We start from the raw sequence: 17,690 nt of genomic DNA, 5'->3' as shown, positions 1-17,690 counted from the left end.
AGGACCATGCAGAGCATCTGAAGACAGTTTTGCAAATCCTTCAGCAGAACCAGCTGTACGCCAAATTCACGAAATGTGAATTTTGGCTAGACCAGGTAGCCTTTCTCGGTCACATCATCTCCAAGGATGGTGTTATGGTAGATCCCAGCAAAATAGAAGCAGTAAGTAACTGGAAGAGACCCAGGAACGCCAGTGAAATCAGAAGCTTTCTGGGATTAGCAGGCTACTACAGGAAATTCGTAGAGGACTTCTCCAGGATAGCCTCCCCACTGACAGCTCTCACCAGGAAGAACAAGAAATTTCAGTGGACAGAGGACTGCGAGAACAGCTTCAGCGAACTAAAACGGAGATTGACCAGTGCTCATATTTTAGCTTTACCAGAAAACACAGACAGCTTCGACATCTACAGTGACGCCTCTAAATTAGGATTAGGCGAGCATCGCCGAAGAGGGTGATCGCCATGCCTCCAGACAACTCAAGGATTATGAGAGGAACTATCCTACTCACGACCTTGAGCTTGCGGATGGTGTTCGCTCTCAAGATTTGGAGACATTATTTATAACGAGCTCAAGTGCATAGTGTATAGATCATCAAAGTCCAAGTATTTCTTTACTCGAAGGATCTGAATATGCGACAATACAGATGGTTAGAGCTGGTCAAGGATTATGACATAAATATCCTCTACCATCCAGGGAAAGCTAATAAGGTAGCAGACGCACTCAGCAGGAAGTCCAGTGCTACCTTATTATCTTTAGCAGCTATGTCACCACCCCTAAGGAAGGAGATTACAGCCTTTAGTCTCGAGCTTATAGTCGGACAGCTTTCCACTATGTCCTTAGCATCTACCTTGCTTGATGATATCCAGACAGCTCAGGAGTAGGATCCTGAAATCCAGAAAATCAAACAAGGGTTAGCAGAATCAGAAAATGGAGAGTTCAGAGTGTCTGCCAGTGGGGTAGTGTACTGTGGTGACAGACTTTGTGTTCCAGATCAGGAGGAACTACGAAAATAGATTCTAGACGAGGCTCACAGGACTCCCTATGCGATGCATCCTGGTTCCACCAAAATATATCAGGATCTAAAGAAACGATTTTAGTGGCCTGGGATGAAGCGAGATATCGCCAGATACGTCAGCATCTGTCTAACCTGTCAGAGGGTTAAGGCAGAACATCAGAGACCAGGAGGAGTTCTGCAGCCGATCCAGATTCCAGAATAGAAGTGGGAGGATATCTCTATGGACTTCATAGTGGGATTACCCAGAACCACGAATGGTTTTGATGCCATTTGGGTAATAGTCGACAGGTTGACTAAATCAGCCCACTTTTTAGCTATCAGAATATCCTATTCCATGGAGCAGCTAGCTCAGTTGTATCTCAAGGAGATAGTCAGGCTGCATGGAGTCCCACGAACCATTATATCAGACAGAGACAGCAGATTTACATCACACTTCTGGAAGTGTGTACAGTCAGCTATGGGCACCCAGTTAAAATTCAGCACAGCTTTCCATCCTCAGACAGATGGTCAGACGGAGCGAGTAAATCAGGTACTCGAAGATATGCTCCGGGCTTGTGCCCTGGATTTCAAGGAAAGTTGGTGCAAATATCTGAGTCTAGCAGAATTTGCATACAACAACAGTTATCAGGCCACTATCGGCATGGCACCTTATGAGGCACTCTATGGGCGGAGGTGCAGATCACCAATCTGCTGGTATGAGAGTGGTGAACAGAAGGAACTAGAGCTTCAGACAGAGATACCACAGCAGCCATACAGCAGATTCGCCAGAGGATAGAGACAGCACAGAGCCGTCAGAAGAGCTATGCCGATACACGACGCAGACCCCTAGAGTTTTCAGTTGGGGATACAGTTTTCCTAAGAGTAGCTCCCATGAAGGGAGTCATGCGTTTTGGGAAGAAGGGCAAGCTAGCCCCCAGATATGTGGGACCATACCTTATCACGAAGAGAGTGGGCAAGGTAGCATATGAGCTAGAATTACCTCAGGAGATGTTAGCTGTCCACAACGTATTTCATGTCTCCATGCTGAAGAAGCATATTCCAGACGCCACCCAGGTGATTGAGCCCCAGTTGGTACAGGTCCGTGATGATCTCAGCTATGACAGTCGGCCTATTCAGATAATAGACCGAGCAGTAAAGAAATTACGGAACAAGAAAGTATCATTAGTCAAAGTCAGTTGGCAAAATCACACAGCAGCAGAGGCGACTTGGGAGACAGAGGCCAGCATGAGACAGAAGTACCCAGAATTGTTTTAAGTTCGGGGACGAACTTTTTATAAGGTATGGCGGATTGTAAAGCCCGAAAAATTCCCGAATTTATTTTAGAATTATTCTATGATTTTTCTGGAATTTTTAGATATTTTTCCGGAATTTTCCGAGTAGCGGAAGTAGCAAAAATAATTAGAACCGTAAAATAGCTTAGGCGAGAATCGAACCCGAGACCTATGGTTTACGGATAAGTTTAGTAACCGGTGAACCCAGCAGGGCCGTGCTGAAAGAAAGGAGAACCAAATATATTTATATTAGAGTTGGGTTCATTAAACCACTTAATATAAATAATAAACTTAAGTTGGAGTTGGGTTATTTTATTTTGGTTCGGCAATTTCCTCTTCACCGAGACCATTCACGCCGCCCCTCCTTTTTCTTCCTCCTTCTCTCGGCGCCACATCAAGGAAAGGCTAGGGCTTTCTCCCTAGGGCCCCAAGGTTACCATCTGGCAACGATTTCAACACAAGGAAGTTCCCTCCGCGAGTAGAGCACGTGGACGCGAACGAATCGTCGAGAAATCGTCTTCACCGGAATTTCTAGCGAAAGGAACTGTAAGAAATTGCATATACGAGGTAAGAAACCCCTCACCTGCAGTATAATTGCTCTCGCTTGTTAGTTTTGGCGTTAGTTCAGTAGATTTACAGTTTTCAGTTTTAGGGTGTGCTTTTAGTGCACACCAAGCATTCGGTAGAATGCCCAGTTCAGAAGGATGCACTAATAGGCGTCCTAACAGCATGTAAAATGTATTAGAAACATTTTACTCAGTTTATTATCAGTTATTACAGCTATATGGATCAGATATCCATTGGGTGGGCTCCCACAGTTGCCTCTAGGTTCAGATAACCTAGCTCTAGGTTCAGATAACCTAGAACAGCAAAGTAAAATAAAATAGTATTCAGTATTTTACTTTTATTCAGTTGGCACTGTATTGGATCAGATATCCATGGGCTGGACTCCCACAGTCGTCTCTAGGTTCAGATAACCTAGTAACCTCACTATGAACTTGCAATCCCGGGTCTCGTAGGGATGCGCGCACAGTAAGTACAGTTGTCAGGGCCCAACAGCATGTTTAGTATTTTCATCTATTATATGTATAGTTTTCAAATTTGAAACTAGTGATGAGAACACTAATTTAGCTTTCAGTTCAGTTCAGGTTCAGTTTACATGATTTGGGTTCATGTACAGATTTAGATATATGCATGACTAGTTCAGTTTCATGTTCAGTTTATATGCTATGCCATGTTTCAGTTCCCGTTTATGCTTTGTATGATACCATGCCATGCCATGCTTGCATATTCAGTATGTTTCAAATAGCATGATTTAAAATCATATTTGCATCGTATGCATGATTTAGTGAGGTAGATGGTTTCTTACTAAGCTTTAAGCTTACAGATGCTACTTTTCTTATACTGCAGATACCGGTAAAAGAAAAGTGGACTAGCGGAGGCTGGAGGGCGATGCTACGATGATGTGTGTGTGCAAGGGGTCTGGAATAAAGATCCTTGGGATCTATATGCTTTTATTTCAGTTTTAGTACTTAACATGTCTAGTTTTATGACTTAGTCTTGTTACTAGGTGTTACAGCTTCGTAAACTATGTCTTGCTTAGTTTATCATGTTTAGAATGTTAGTATTTACATGCTAGAGTGTTTTTCATGTATCTAGAACTTGTGTATGCGATTTTTGGCACGAATCAGTGCTGGAAATCAGAAACTCTGATTTCGTTTCAGACTTTCAGAACCTGGATCGGTCAGCAGACCGATCCAGTGTCATTCCTCTTCCTGGATCGGTCAGCCGACCGATCCAGATGGATACAGTAGCCTACTGTATCTCCCGGGATCGGTCAGCCGACCAATCCATCCACGAACAGAGAGTTCGGGACGAAATCAGCAGTCACTGATCGGTCGGCCGACCGATCAGTGATCCACTGATCGGTCTCACCGACCGATCAGTGAGCAGCTGGATCGGTCGGCAGACCGATCCAGCCAGTGTTCGCGTGGGTGCCAGTGGATCGTTCCACGGACCGATCCAAAGCTCCAGTTTCACCTCCCCAGCATAGCTATGAATATCTAGAAGGTAGTTGGATATGAAATCTCACTCTCACAGAGTTAACAGAGGCAACTACAATAGTTTAGTAAAATTTTATTTTACCCAGTTTCCGCACAGTACACCACAGTAGCTTCAGTAGTTAATGTGGTCTCGATCCAACAATTAGTAGTTAATGTAACGATGCGGCTCACAGCTTAGTACTCAGAAGTCGGGTCGTTACATCCTTACTACCGGATCAAGGATAAAATCTTCTGGAGAACTTTTTGGCACTTAAAGTGCCCAATTTCATAACTTACTTTTGGCGCTTATCTTCGTCAATTAAGTTTGGTAATCTTTCTTCTCTCTTCAGGTTTGCATTCACATCTTTGTAGAGTGCGTGAGATTTCATTTGTTAAGAGTTTTATGCCCATAGTAGGACTTATGATATTGTCTACTTAAATCTAATCTTTAGGAGAAGGTCTTATATCATTAGAAATATTTTTTATCTTGTAAGTTTAATATTTTCGATATATTTCAAATGTAAAATTTTGATTGTATTCCAATGTCATGGTAACGTGTGATTACATGCTGTCAATATTTAAATAGACACCATGATTATTCCCGAGTGTTATCTAGCATGTGGTCGCCCGTAATAAGTATATACTTAATTAGCGCAAGGTTTTATTGTTCTATTATAATATATTTTATTTGATGTTTTATAGACGTTGACGTTATAAGTTGGATTAGTGGATGACTATATAGATGCTCCTAGATTGATATTAACCAGTTTTTCATCATACGACTCTAGATATTTGATGTAAAATTATTTACGGGTCTTGATTATTTTAGATTTCTGTTACCTCCGTAAATGATTAAATTCATGCATTCATTTTCTGATATATCCACTGAGTAAATTTGTACTCACCACTTATTTTCTTTGACCTCCAAATTAAATTAGCAGATGAAGGAGTGTTGTTTTCTCATAGTTAGATGATATATTATCCCTAGAGCTTCTCAGATTTCATGGTTTGTCGGTCCTTTTTGATCTCTAATTATTTGGTTTCTTTTTGTCGTTTTGATTTTTTCAATTTTTGATGTTTATTAAAAATATTTACCTCATTGGGTTTTAGGATATACTCTGGTCAATGCATTAACATTTAGTAATTTGTCCTAATTATTTATTGCTTTGAGATTTGTATTGGCATAAATAGTTTTAATAGTTTGTTTTTCATATTATATTGTCAGGGATATCCGAGCTTCGATGGAGTTTTAAACCCGGACTTGGCATGGTTAATACAGTGAGACCATTAATATCTACTCCAAGTTAACTTGAACTCTCAAGTGCCCCGCAAGACTTGACTTTTCAGTTTTTCATCCTACTTAGTTTTTCAATTTCTCTTTAAGCATAGCTTCCGATTGGTCAACTGGTGGAGGATAAATAATCTACCATTAAAGTTAACATTTTTTTTACCCTTGTTTTTTTTTACTTAGAAGGGTAAACATACATTAGTTAATAAAAAATAATAACATAAAAAATACTAAAAATTACTTAATTTACAATCGAAAAGATTACTAATCTAAGACAATTGAACACACACTATAAAACTCCTTCTTTCACAAAGTCAAAGGCAAGGCAGAATAGCCCTTTATTGCCTTTAAGAACAAACAAAATTAAAACACGAATTTGGAGATAAAAGTATAGTGTGTTGTATTAAACTTCAAAGACCAGGATTCTATATATAGTCCACTTATCGCAACTAGTCATTTGCTAACGTGGTAGCTCCCAGGCGCCTAGACTAGGTCCGGGCGCTTGGACGTGATCGCCTTAATCCATTCTGCAATGGTTCTTCGTCGATAGTTTATCGGGTCCCGGGTGTCTGAAGTCTTGCTGACGTGGACTCCAATATGATCCTCACTGCAACGAGTCACTGACATGGTCGGGACATCCTAGGCACTTGGACCTGGTCCAGGCAGTTAGACACAGTCAACTCATGTTAACTTGTCCGTTCGCTTGGGTGATCTTTGTTGGTGCAGCGGAGGTCGGCAAGAGGGGGGTGAATTGTCTGCACAAATTAAAACTACCCTCCTCGGATTTTTCAACTCGAAAGTGCAATAGCAATAATAATAAAATTAAAACAATAAAGCTAGAGACTCGAGAGTTAACCTGATTACAACCAAGAAGGTTGTTAATCCAGGGCGATGAAAAGCGCGCACTAGAAAAATCTCCTTCTCTGAAGGCGGAGAAGCATTTTACACTCTTACAGCTCAGAACTATTGCTAGGAATTGATTACAGAGTTGATGGAACAATTGATATCTAATTCCTAGTTCCAGAGGCCTTTATATAGTCTCTGGAAATCCTATTTCGGATGTCCGAGGCGCCTCCAATAGGGGTCTAAGGCGCCTCCATCGAGAGAGTGGATAAAACTTTATCCAAAATCCCAACGTTCACTTCTGTCAGGTCCGAGGCGCCTCCAACAGGCATTGAAGGCGCCTTCAAGCTGGAGGCTCCTCCAAGCCTGATGGAGGCGCCTCCAAGCTGGCTGGCAGCTTTTTCCAGCTTGCTTACTTCTTTGCTTCGTCTTCCGAATTCCCGTTCTTTTGGGTGATTCCGGCCAACCGAAATAGGGCTCACCCGAACCCAATTTTCGGCCTTCTCCTCGACAGTCTTCCTCCCGTCTTAACGTCCCTCGAACGCCGCACATGTTCTTCTCACCCACTGGTGTACTCTTCCGCAGCTCTCTCGTCCTTCGGACGCATCGAGTCCGTCGGCTCCCTTCCCGTGCCATCCTTCTCGCTAGCTACGTCTTCCGCTCAACTTCCTGCACTCCTAAGCTCCTGCACACTCAGACACAAGGGTCAAATACAAAGTATGACCTAACCAACTTGGTTGATCACATCAAAACAACCACGGGATTCAACAATCTTCCGACCATCCAGAGTTGAGCTCACATGAACTAGCTCGGGCCTTTTTCTTGAGCAGTCTTCCTCCCCGATTTCATGTCCTTCGGAAGCGCCATGCACGTCCTTCTCGTCTGTCGATGTATTTTTATGTGCCTCCTTGTCTCTCAGATGCACCGAGTCCATCGACTCGCTTCTTGTGTCATGCTTCTCACTCGTTATGTCTTGTAAGTACCCGAAGATGGTTTTGATGTGATCAACCAAGTTAGGTTAGGTCATGTTGGTTTCTAACCCCTATGTCTAAGTGTACAGGAACTTACGAGCACAGGAAGTTGAGTGAAAGACGCAGCTAGCAAGAAGGACGGAACGGGAGAGAGCCGACGGGTTCGGTGCGTCCGAGGGATGAGGTGTTGCATAATAGTACGAGGGCAGACGAGAAGGAGGCGCGTGGTATTTCCGAGAGATCACAAGTCAGAGCGGAAGACTGTTCAAGGAGACGAGCAAAAGACACGGCTAGCGAGAAGGATGACACGGGAGAGCGCCAACAGGCTCGGTGCAACCGAGGACGAGGTGCTACAGAAGAGTACGCTGGCAGATGAGAAGGAAGCATGAGGCGGTTCCGAGGGACGAGAAGCTAGAGTGAAAGTTTGCTCGAGAAAACTGGAAGTTAGGTTCAGGTGAACTCTATTCCGAATGGCCGAAATCACCCAAGTAAGCGGATCCGGAGCCGGAGCTGGAGTGGAAGACTCAGACCCAAGCGAGCAGAGCCAGAGCAAGAACCCGTACCAAATAAGTTAACACAACGTAAACTTGGTCTGGGCGCCTGAACCATGAAAGTTATCCAGATCATGTTTAACGCAATCCGTTATGACGGGGATAAAGTTTTATCCCCTAGAGGCACTTGGAACCCTTACAGGCGTCCTGACCAGGGCTATAAATACAACCCTGGTCTAAATGGTTTAAAAACAACACTTGCGATTGATTTCCATTCAGTTCCGTTTTGTAATCTAGTGCTTTAATTGCTGTAAAGAAACTTCTCCGCCTGAAGGAGAATTTAGTGGGCGTTCAACTTCCTTTGCTTATCAACCTCCCCGGTTGTAACCAAGTAACCCCTTTTGTACCTCTTATTTTTTCAGTATTTTATTTTGTTTATGCAAGTATTGATTGTTATTAAGCTGCAAAAGTTCGAGGAAGATTCGTTTTATTTTGCAGGGTTATTCACCCCCTCTAGACGATCGCCAAGGGTCCTACAATTAGTATCAGAGCGAGGCCGCTTTTCACCAGACTAATCACCGAAAGAAACACAAGCTAGAGCCATGATCTATGATCGAACCATGTGGGTGAAACCTTGAACAAATTAGGGGGACTCTTAGTAGGTCAAGGTGATCCGATGCTCGAGGGGAGGCTCGGAGCAGGTCAAGAGTGACTTGATACTTGAGGGGGACCCTATGGTTTTGAAGGAGAGATTGCTAGGATTGCAGTGTTGCAAACATGGTCAAACACTGAAAACACATGGGAAAGATCATGAGTTTATAAGAAAAAGATATCTCCATTGGTATGAGGCCTTTTGGGTAAAGTCCAAGAGCAAAATCATGAGGGTTTAAGCCCAAAGTGGACAATATCATATCATTGTGGAGATATCTAAATTCTTTCGATCCTTCAATTGGTATAAGAGTGAGGTCATTTCAAAAAGACTAACTGCCAACTGAAGCACAATAAATGGTCGGTGCAAGCATCTACCCACCAATATTCGAGGGGGAGTTCGCATTTTGGAGACGTCGAATAGAGGTATATTTTAAAATCGATTTTAATATTTTACTAACAATTAAGTATGATTTTGATATGCCGAAAAGCAAAGAAGGAAAAGAATTTGAGGAGCGTCAATGGAATGAAGAGCAGCGCAACAACTTCATAGCTAATGGTAAGGCTGAGTTCCACCTTCTAAGTGTTCTACCTATTCAGGATCTCGATAGAATAGGCAAATATCAGAGTGCAAAAGAGCTTTGGGAAAAATTCTTGAAACTCTACGAAGAACCTAAAGAAGATAAATCTGACTCCTCGATGGACACTGAATCATCGTCAAGAGAATCCGAGAACGAGGAAATTATCGAACGACTCTTATAGCCGAGTACCTACCTGAAGAAAAAGAAAGCTCATCCGAGATGAGCATCGATGAAAGGGGAGATTCTTCGGAAGAAAGTATCGATGAATGGGGAGGAACATAAGAAGAAAACAACTCTACAGGGGGAATATCAGATTCTGAGATCAATAAGGTATGTCAGGTATGATCTCTACCTCCAGATAAAATGTTTAAATTTATAAAACTATTATCGAAAAATTACTGTAAATTAGAGAAATAAAATAAGGATTTAAAATCAACCTTAGTCATATCTTGTCGATTAGAAGATCATGACAAAATTAAAACTGAAAATAAAAAATAGAAAATTGAGAATACAAATTTAAAGGATCAAATAGAAAACTTATAAAATTCTACATGTTTAAATTTGTCAGCTTCAACTTTTAGGAACTATAAAGGTTAATTGGAAATTTAGATATTACAAAGGAAAAATTAGAAAATTATCTAGAAAGTATATTCCTTGAACATTTTTAATTAACACAGTAGGAAGGAATCTATATTGAGTTCTAAAAATATGCTTAAGTTGATTATTTTTTGACTTAGGGCTTTCAGAAAGAAAATTAAATAGTCAATTTCTTTAAAAGGCTTTATCTAGAAAGTAGTTGTTGTTCTAATATACAAGAAGTACTAGTACCTCACTAGAGCCTGGAAGTCGATTATTGAAATAAGTATTTAATTGACTAACTGTTAAGCATTTAGTAGTTATAAATATACTTTAAATTGTCTATCAAATTTATAATCATTAAAAATTTAATTAATAAAAATCATATTTGTTAGAGTCATTTTAGTAAATTTATTTTTCTGTGAAATTTTATCTAAATAATGTCACGCCCCCAAAAGAGTCTCTATCCGGCAAACAGATAACATCTCTCCTGTAACTGTGACAATATAAATCATGAATACAACAACAAGCTACTCACAAACTATATTCATCAGCCCACATGGCTCGAACATACACAACCACACAGTTATATACACAACCCACTCGGTTGGAACAAAATGATCACAACCACGGAGTCATATAATAAACAACTCACACGGTTGTGCTAAAAACATAGCGGAAAAACGAAAGGAAAGCCCAAACAAACCAAAATGATACAATGCATGCCGGCACGACTTAAACACAACAAAATACTAAAAATGGTAAAGAAGCCACATGGCTAAACACCAATACAACACCAATACCATAAAGAAAATATGTAAGAAAACAAGAGCAAAATAAAGACAGTCTTCTAATGTGACGTGTGACCAATAGACATGATACTCCAAGCGACTCCATAATCACTACCCGCTACTTGAGAAAACAGACAACACAGAAATGCGGTGGTAAGTGTGGGTCACTCAGCGGGTAATAAATAAGATAGTGCATGGTCTAAATAAAATATGGAGATCAAAGTATACGATCTCATTAAGGAAATAAGAACATGATCATAAACTGACATAATGAATGTGCATACCCAATCTAGATCTAACACATAATATCATGATCATAATATCATAGTAAATGAATCTACCCAATCATATAAGGTTAAAATCGTAAATGACATAATAAATGCACATATCCGAACGGGTCGAATACACATGGTGTAATAAACAGTAAACTCACCATAGATCACCAACAAATCTGCTCGTAACACTTGAGCAATATAACCGATAGCATGTACATGTATAAAAAATGACATGTATGAAACATGACAACTATATACAATAATTATAGCTCAAACAAGTGCAACATATCACAATCTCATGTAGATAGTATGTACTAGACATGTATGCAGATATATCTCCCTAGATGCACCGCGCATCATATGCAAAAATGCACATGCATGCTCCATGGTCACCCCAGCCGCCTCTCAAGACACCACGACCCTTGTATGGCCGAGAGGTTTGGATCCGTGACAATTGTACTACCCTTCAGCCACTATATAGCGGCTAAGGCAGACAGTTTGCTAAGTAGTTCTCTAACTACATAACATCAGGGTCTCTGACTACTCACAACGTCGGATATCACTCCAACCGCTGAGTGGCCAGGTGGCATGACAGGACTAGCGGTAACTGCTCCAGCTACCACTATCCATGAGTGGTCGAGTGTGCGGCACTTAAATGACTGACAACTCTCTCACACCACAGGGGAGATAATGGTCGTCAGCATACAATGTCATGATGAATATGATGTAAATAATCATAATACCGACATGATCATCATCAATGCAGCAACCTAATAAACATAAGTATCCCCAATACATGATCCATCAATCACCTATATCTATAGGTATGGGTAGATCCAACAAGTGTCCTCTAAATAGCAAGTACAATAAGTAATCACACTAGACACGTGCTCACCACACATGTACGCACCCTACAACGTAGGTATAACAATAAGAACCTCCAATAGTCATACCAAATATATATGCATAGAACTACATAGGTATAATCATGATACCTCCAATATCACACCAAACACATACAATCACTAACATAGGTATTATCGACATGATCCTCCAATAGTACACATCAGACATGTGTACACATACAATATATAAATGCACTGTTAACATGATAACTCCTATGACATACCAAACATGTGTACACATAACATCATCTACATAATCAGCATGTTAACTCAATCAACAAGATGTATCCTACCATACATACTCTACATGTGAATATACAACAGAGTATAAATATTCAAAGCTTAAGATTGTATATAAAATAAATAGATCATCTCAAAGTTCAAGCATAAGTATCAAGCAGGATAACAATACAAATGAATTTAAGGTAAAACAGCATAATCCATTGAATAGTAACCATGCACTAAGTTCAAAGAACTATATAGAGGTCAAGGAAGAAATACCCTCCTTCATTTGTAGATCGTATCAAAATAAATCTCATGTCAAGACATTTATCACCAAACAGAGTCCTGCAAACACATGGTGCATAGTATAACTAGGTCAATATGAACTAGTTAGCTAAACCCAAAACTCATCCTAATTAGGGAAAACCCTAATTGAGACAATTAACCTTGATACACCCAAATCCACAGATTGATTAGGTTTAATCCCCAATTAACCTTAATTATGTCATATTATCAACCTAATTAATCTATTTCATCATCAACCAATGAATCAATCCATTCCATCACCTTCACATATTCTAATCAAAATCCAGCTAACCAATCCTCCAAACTAGATCTATATTAGCATCAGATTCAAACTCATACCAAACTACTGACCCAAATATGAGTTTCAAACAACAAGCTATGGATCCAAGCCAAATTCATGAAATCAACTACATATCGTATAGACAAGCTTCTCCAGCAATCCCCCACCATTTCGGCAGCCACCCAATGATTAGTACCCCTTGAACAAATTTGGCTGGAACCTTCTCCCTGGAATAGAAGATAGGATCAAGCACCAGTCATAGAGAGAAATGGTGGTCGCAATATGGTAGAACACTCGATTTCCACAGCTATGGATCTGCAACCAAACATGGTGGTCAGATAACATCAACGACCGACGATCTAACAAAAGGAAGGGTAGAGATAAAGAAACTGACCGTACCCTTTGTGAACTAAGAAACTCTTATAGTGGTTGCGATTTAGGGGATTCTGGCCGGGAGCTTCACATTGAAGCAGAGGGGAAAAGATCTAATAGAAGTAGTGCAGTCCGATGGTCGGAGACGCACAGCGCAGACATGCGACAACAAGGAGATTGAGGCTATGGCTAGGATCTCCCCTCTTGGCCGGAGATCTGCCCACACGGGGCGACGACTCGAAGAGGGTAGCATTGCGTCGTCGCCATGTTTGACTCCACGGAAGGGGCGACGATCCGGTGGTGGCGACGGGATCGATGACTAGATCGCGACTCCTTACCTTGGTCAATGACTTCATCGTGTGGAATGGCTCGAATGGCGAAGAAGGGGATGTGGAGGATCGAGGCAGTAACTCTCAGCCAGTGGAGGATTGGGGTCACAATATTCGGCGATCGGAGTGGCGCGGCGAGATCGCGATGACGAAAGGGAGAGAAGGCCAGCGGATAAGAATCAAGTAGGATAGGGAAATGAAGAGAAGAAACTAGGTATTTATTTTTATACCTAAGTTTATTAATCTCAAGCATAGGTTTATTAAATCAATTAACTTCCACTTAATGGATATTCCAAATAGGCCTTCACCTAGCCCAACTGATTAATCCCCTCAAAATGAGTCTACAGACTCCGTTTAAATCTCGAAAAATTTCTTTCTAAAAAATCTAATAAGAATATTTCTTCAATAACCCTTATTATTTAATTGTCGTATCTTACAAATAATTTTTGAATTTTTTGTTAGAAAATTTTCTATGAATTAGTTATCAAAGTGCAAAAATTTCCTTTTGAAATTTTACTTAAACTTAATTTTTTAAAAAAAAAAAATTGCTTGTTCAACCCTTGTTAAATTTATCAACAATTAAAAAAGGTTGTTTTTCAATAAATCAAAGTTTTTAAAACTTAACCTTCATAATTTTTTTTGTTTTCCCTAAGACTTTAAACTTAGACTTTCCAAAATTATTTTAAAGTACCCTATTTAATGTGATCAAAGGGGGAAAAGGGAATATTAAGTCTAGGGATAGGGTAATTTAATTTTTTTACACATTATTGAGTTGTAAATTTATTACTTGATTATTTCTTCTTTATGTTTGTTTACCCTAACTTAATTTGGGTTGTTTACATCAAAAAGGAGGGCATTGTAAGTACTCCAAGGTAGTTTTGATGTGATGATCAACCAAGTCAGGTTAGGTCCTGTTGGTTTCTAACCTCTGTGTCTAAGTGTGTAGGAACTTAGGAGCACAGAAAATCGAGCGAAAGACACAGCTAGCGAGAAGGATGGCACGACAGAGAGCCGATGGGCTCGGTGCATCAGAGGGATGAGGTGCTGCGGAAGAGTACACTGGCAGACGAGAAGAAGGTACGCGATGTTTCTGAGGGATGAGAAACTAGAGCGAAAGACTGCTCGAGGAGACGAGCGAAAGGCGCAACTAGCGAGAAGGATGACACGGGAGAGAGCCGACGGGCTTGGTGCGTCCGAGGGACGAGGCGCTGCCGAACAGTACGCTTGCGGATAAGAAGGAAGCATGCGACAGTTCCGAGGAATGAGAAGACAGAGTGAAAGTTTGCTCGAGAAGGTCGGAAGTTGGGGGTGTTGGGGTTGCAAGGTTACAAACATAGTCCCACATTGAAAATACATGGGAAAGATCATGGGTTTATAAAAGAAATGATATCTCCATTGGTATGAGGCCTTTTAGGTAGAGCCCAAGAGCAAAACTATGAGGGCTTAGGCTCAAAATGGATAATATCATACCATTGTAGAGATATCTAAATTCTTTTTGATCCTACAATTGGTATCAGAGTCTGGACTGCCAAAATGTTTAACCACCAACTGTACACAAGAGCTATGGTCTGATTGAGCCATGTGGATACAATATTGTCCTCGAACAAAGAAAGTGGGGGTTCCTATATTCGGATGGACCAGATACCAGGTAGGAAATCCTAGTTGCGGCTAGGCAAGGAGTCCTAGTAGGTCGAGTGGACCAAGGGATAGGAAGACCTGGTGGGTCGAAGATCGGACGTGGGAAGCCTATGGTCCTTTATTTAAGGGGGGATTGTTGAGGTTGCAAGGTTGCAAACATAGTCCCACATTGAAAACACATGGGAAAGATCATGAGTTTATAAGAGAAATAATATCTTCATTGGTATGAGACCTTTTGGGTAGAGCTCAAGAGCAAAACCATGAGGGCTTAGGCCCAAAGTGGATAATATCATACCATTGTGCAGATATCTAAATTCTTTTCTATCCTACAAGGGGTGAGCCCTATTCCAGATGGTCAAAATCACCTAATCAAGCAGAGTCGGAGTGGAAGACCTTGACCCAAGAGAGTAGAGTCGGAGCAAGAATCCGAACCAAACAAGTTAACACAAGGTTAACTTGGTCCGAGCCCCTGAACTTAGTTCAGGCGCCCGGACCATGAAAATTATCCAGATCGCGTTTAACGCGTTTAACGTGATCCGTTGCGACAGAGATAAAGTTTTATCCCCTTAGAGACGCCTGGAACCCCTTCCAAACCCCCTGCTCCGAATGGTTTAAAAGTAACACTTGTGATTGATTTACATTCAGTTCTGTTTTGTAATCTAGTGTTTTAATTGCTATAAAGAGGCTTTTTCGCCTGAAGGAGAATTTAGTGAGCGTTTAACTTCCTTGTATTAACAATCACCCCGGTTGTAACCAAGTAATCCCTTTTATGCCTCTTTTTTTTTGTATTTTATTTTTGTTTATGCAAGTGTTGATTGTTATTAAGTTGCAAAAGTTCGAGAAAGGTTTGTTTTATTTTGCAAGGCTATTCACCCCCTCTAGCCGGCCGCTAAGGGTCCGACAAGTCTGTCGTTCGACTTCTTGTGTTTCTAAGTTCCTACACACTTAGATACAAGACATCAAAATTATATAACCTAATTTAACTCGGTCGATCATATCAAAACTCACCTAAAATACTTATATATAGTTTAGCCGTTAGCATACCTTATGCCATTTGATATTCAAATTTCTTAGTCAATTCAATCCCTAGATTAGAGCTCCTTGAACTCTCCCAGGACCGGCCCTAGGGTGGTCAAGGTGGGGTCGGCGCACAGGGCCCCACCTCGGGTAATACCCCACTTCTATTAGTAAAAAAATATTAGTATTTATTGAATAACAAATTAATTTAAAAAGATATAATTATAAAATCTAAAATGATTATAGATTTTTTTTTTTATATAAAAGTGTCAATAATAAAAGAGAGCAATACTTATGGGAGGGAGCTTGATCATATCTTTTCTTCCTCTATTTTGTTCTAATTCTTTTTAAACTCTAAATTTACTTTTGTTCCCTGTCTCACACTCAAACTCTTCATTTTCGCCCACTTTGTGTAACACCCATAGGGTTCTTAGCAAAAATTTTAGAATAATTTTTATCATGAATAAAAATATGCCTTAGTTAAATTTTTGCTCCTAGCCGAACACTTAAACAAACAAAATAGAAATAAAAATATATATAAGGTCTAGGATTTGAACTCTAGACCTCCCACTAGATGCATGAATAAGATAACCATTAGACCAAGAGTAATTGTGGTTGAAAAGAAAGGGAAACTATAGTTAAAGGTAAAGAGGTAAAAGCTCTTCTCTTGGGAAGAGAAGTTAGAATTGTCTTCTTCCTCTATAATGAAGAGATGCTCTAGAATATTCTTTTCTTGCTCTCTAAGAAGGGATGCATCTAGACAATGTTTTCATTAAGAAGAGAGTAAAGGAAAGGAGGAAGAAAAATATAGTTTTTCCTCCTCCTCTCATGATGAATAAAAGGGAGAAATGAAAAATGAGTTGGCATTTTGCTCTCATTCTCTCCTACTCTCTCTTTCACTGTGACTCTCCCTCCCTCTCCTCTTCTTGCCGAGACCAAGGAGCAAGGAAGCTCTCCTCTAGGAAGGATTCACAAGCAAGGTTCCCTCCTTAGAGAATTTAGTGAAGGATGTGAGTATCCCCTCACTGCAGTACAAGTAGCTTCGATCGGTTTCAATCGTAAACGTTTTCTTTTGAAATTTTAAAGATGTCTCTCTTGTAAATTTCAGTCAAGGTAAATATGGGCAGTCACTTAGGGCATGATAGAAAAAAAAAAAGAAAACTAAGGCCCTACTTATCATGTTTCGGCCTAGGACACAAGAAGGGTGAGATTAAATTTTCTTGTGAGAACATACTTGATTTTAGGCTTCCATGAGGTGTGGATTTTATATGTTGATGGCTTAGTTTCATAATTCGTGTTGTGAGAAAAAAAAGGACATACTTACCATATGATTTGGCCAAAATGATTTTTAGGCCTTAAGTTAAGAATTTTGGATAGAAATCATGGTAGTTGTACTCCTTCATGATGTATAAAATTTTTACATGTTGATAACCTAAGCTTTTATGTTTTATATGAAATGAAAGCCATGAAGACCCTACTGATATGTTTCGGCCTAAACAAAATAAATGGTTTAGGGTTAGAGTTTTGAACTCAATCATGCTTATTCATGAAGTATAATGTCTTGTATGTGCTTAGATCAAGTTTGCATGTTATATGTTTAAGTTTTATGCTTCATATGGAATAAAATGATATGAAATCCTACTGATATGTTTCGGCCAAATTGAGATAAATAAGTTAGGGTTAGAATTTTGAATTCAAATAATCTTATTCATGAAGTATGGTGACTTGTATGTGCTTGTACAATGCCTTGTATGTACTTAGATTAAATTTGCATGTTATATGTTTAAGTTTTATGCTTCATATGGAATAAAATGATATGAAACCCTACTG

This window comes from Zingiber officinale, chromosome 4B (assembly GCF_018446385.1).
Source record: "Zingiber officinale cultivar Zhangliang chromosome 4B, Zo_v1.1, whole genome shotgun sequence".
Taxonomy (NCBI): Eukaryota; Viridiplantae; Streptophyta; class Magnoliopsida; order Zingiberales; family Zingiberaceae; genus Zingiber; species Zingiber officinale.
This window is presented reverse-complemented; position numbering follows the sequence as displayed.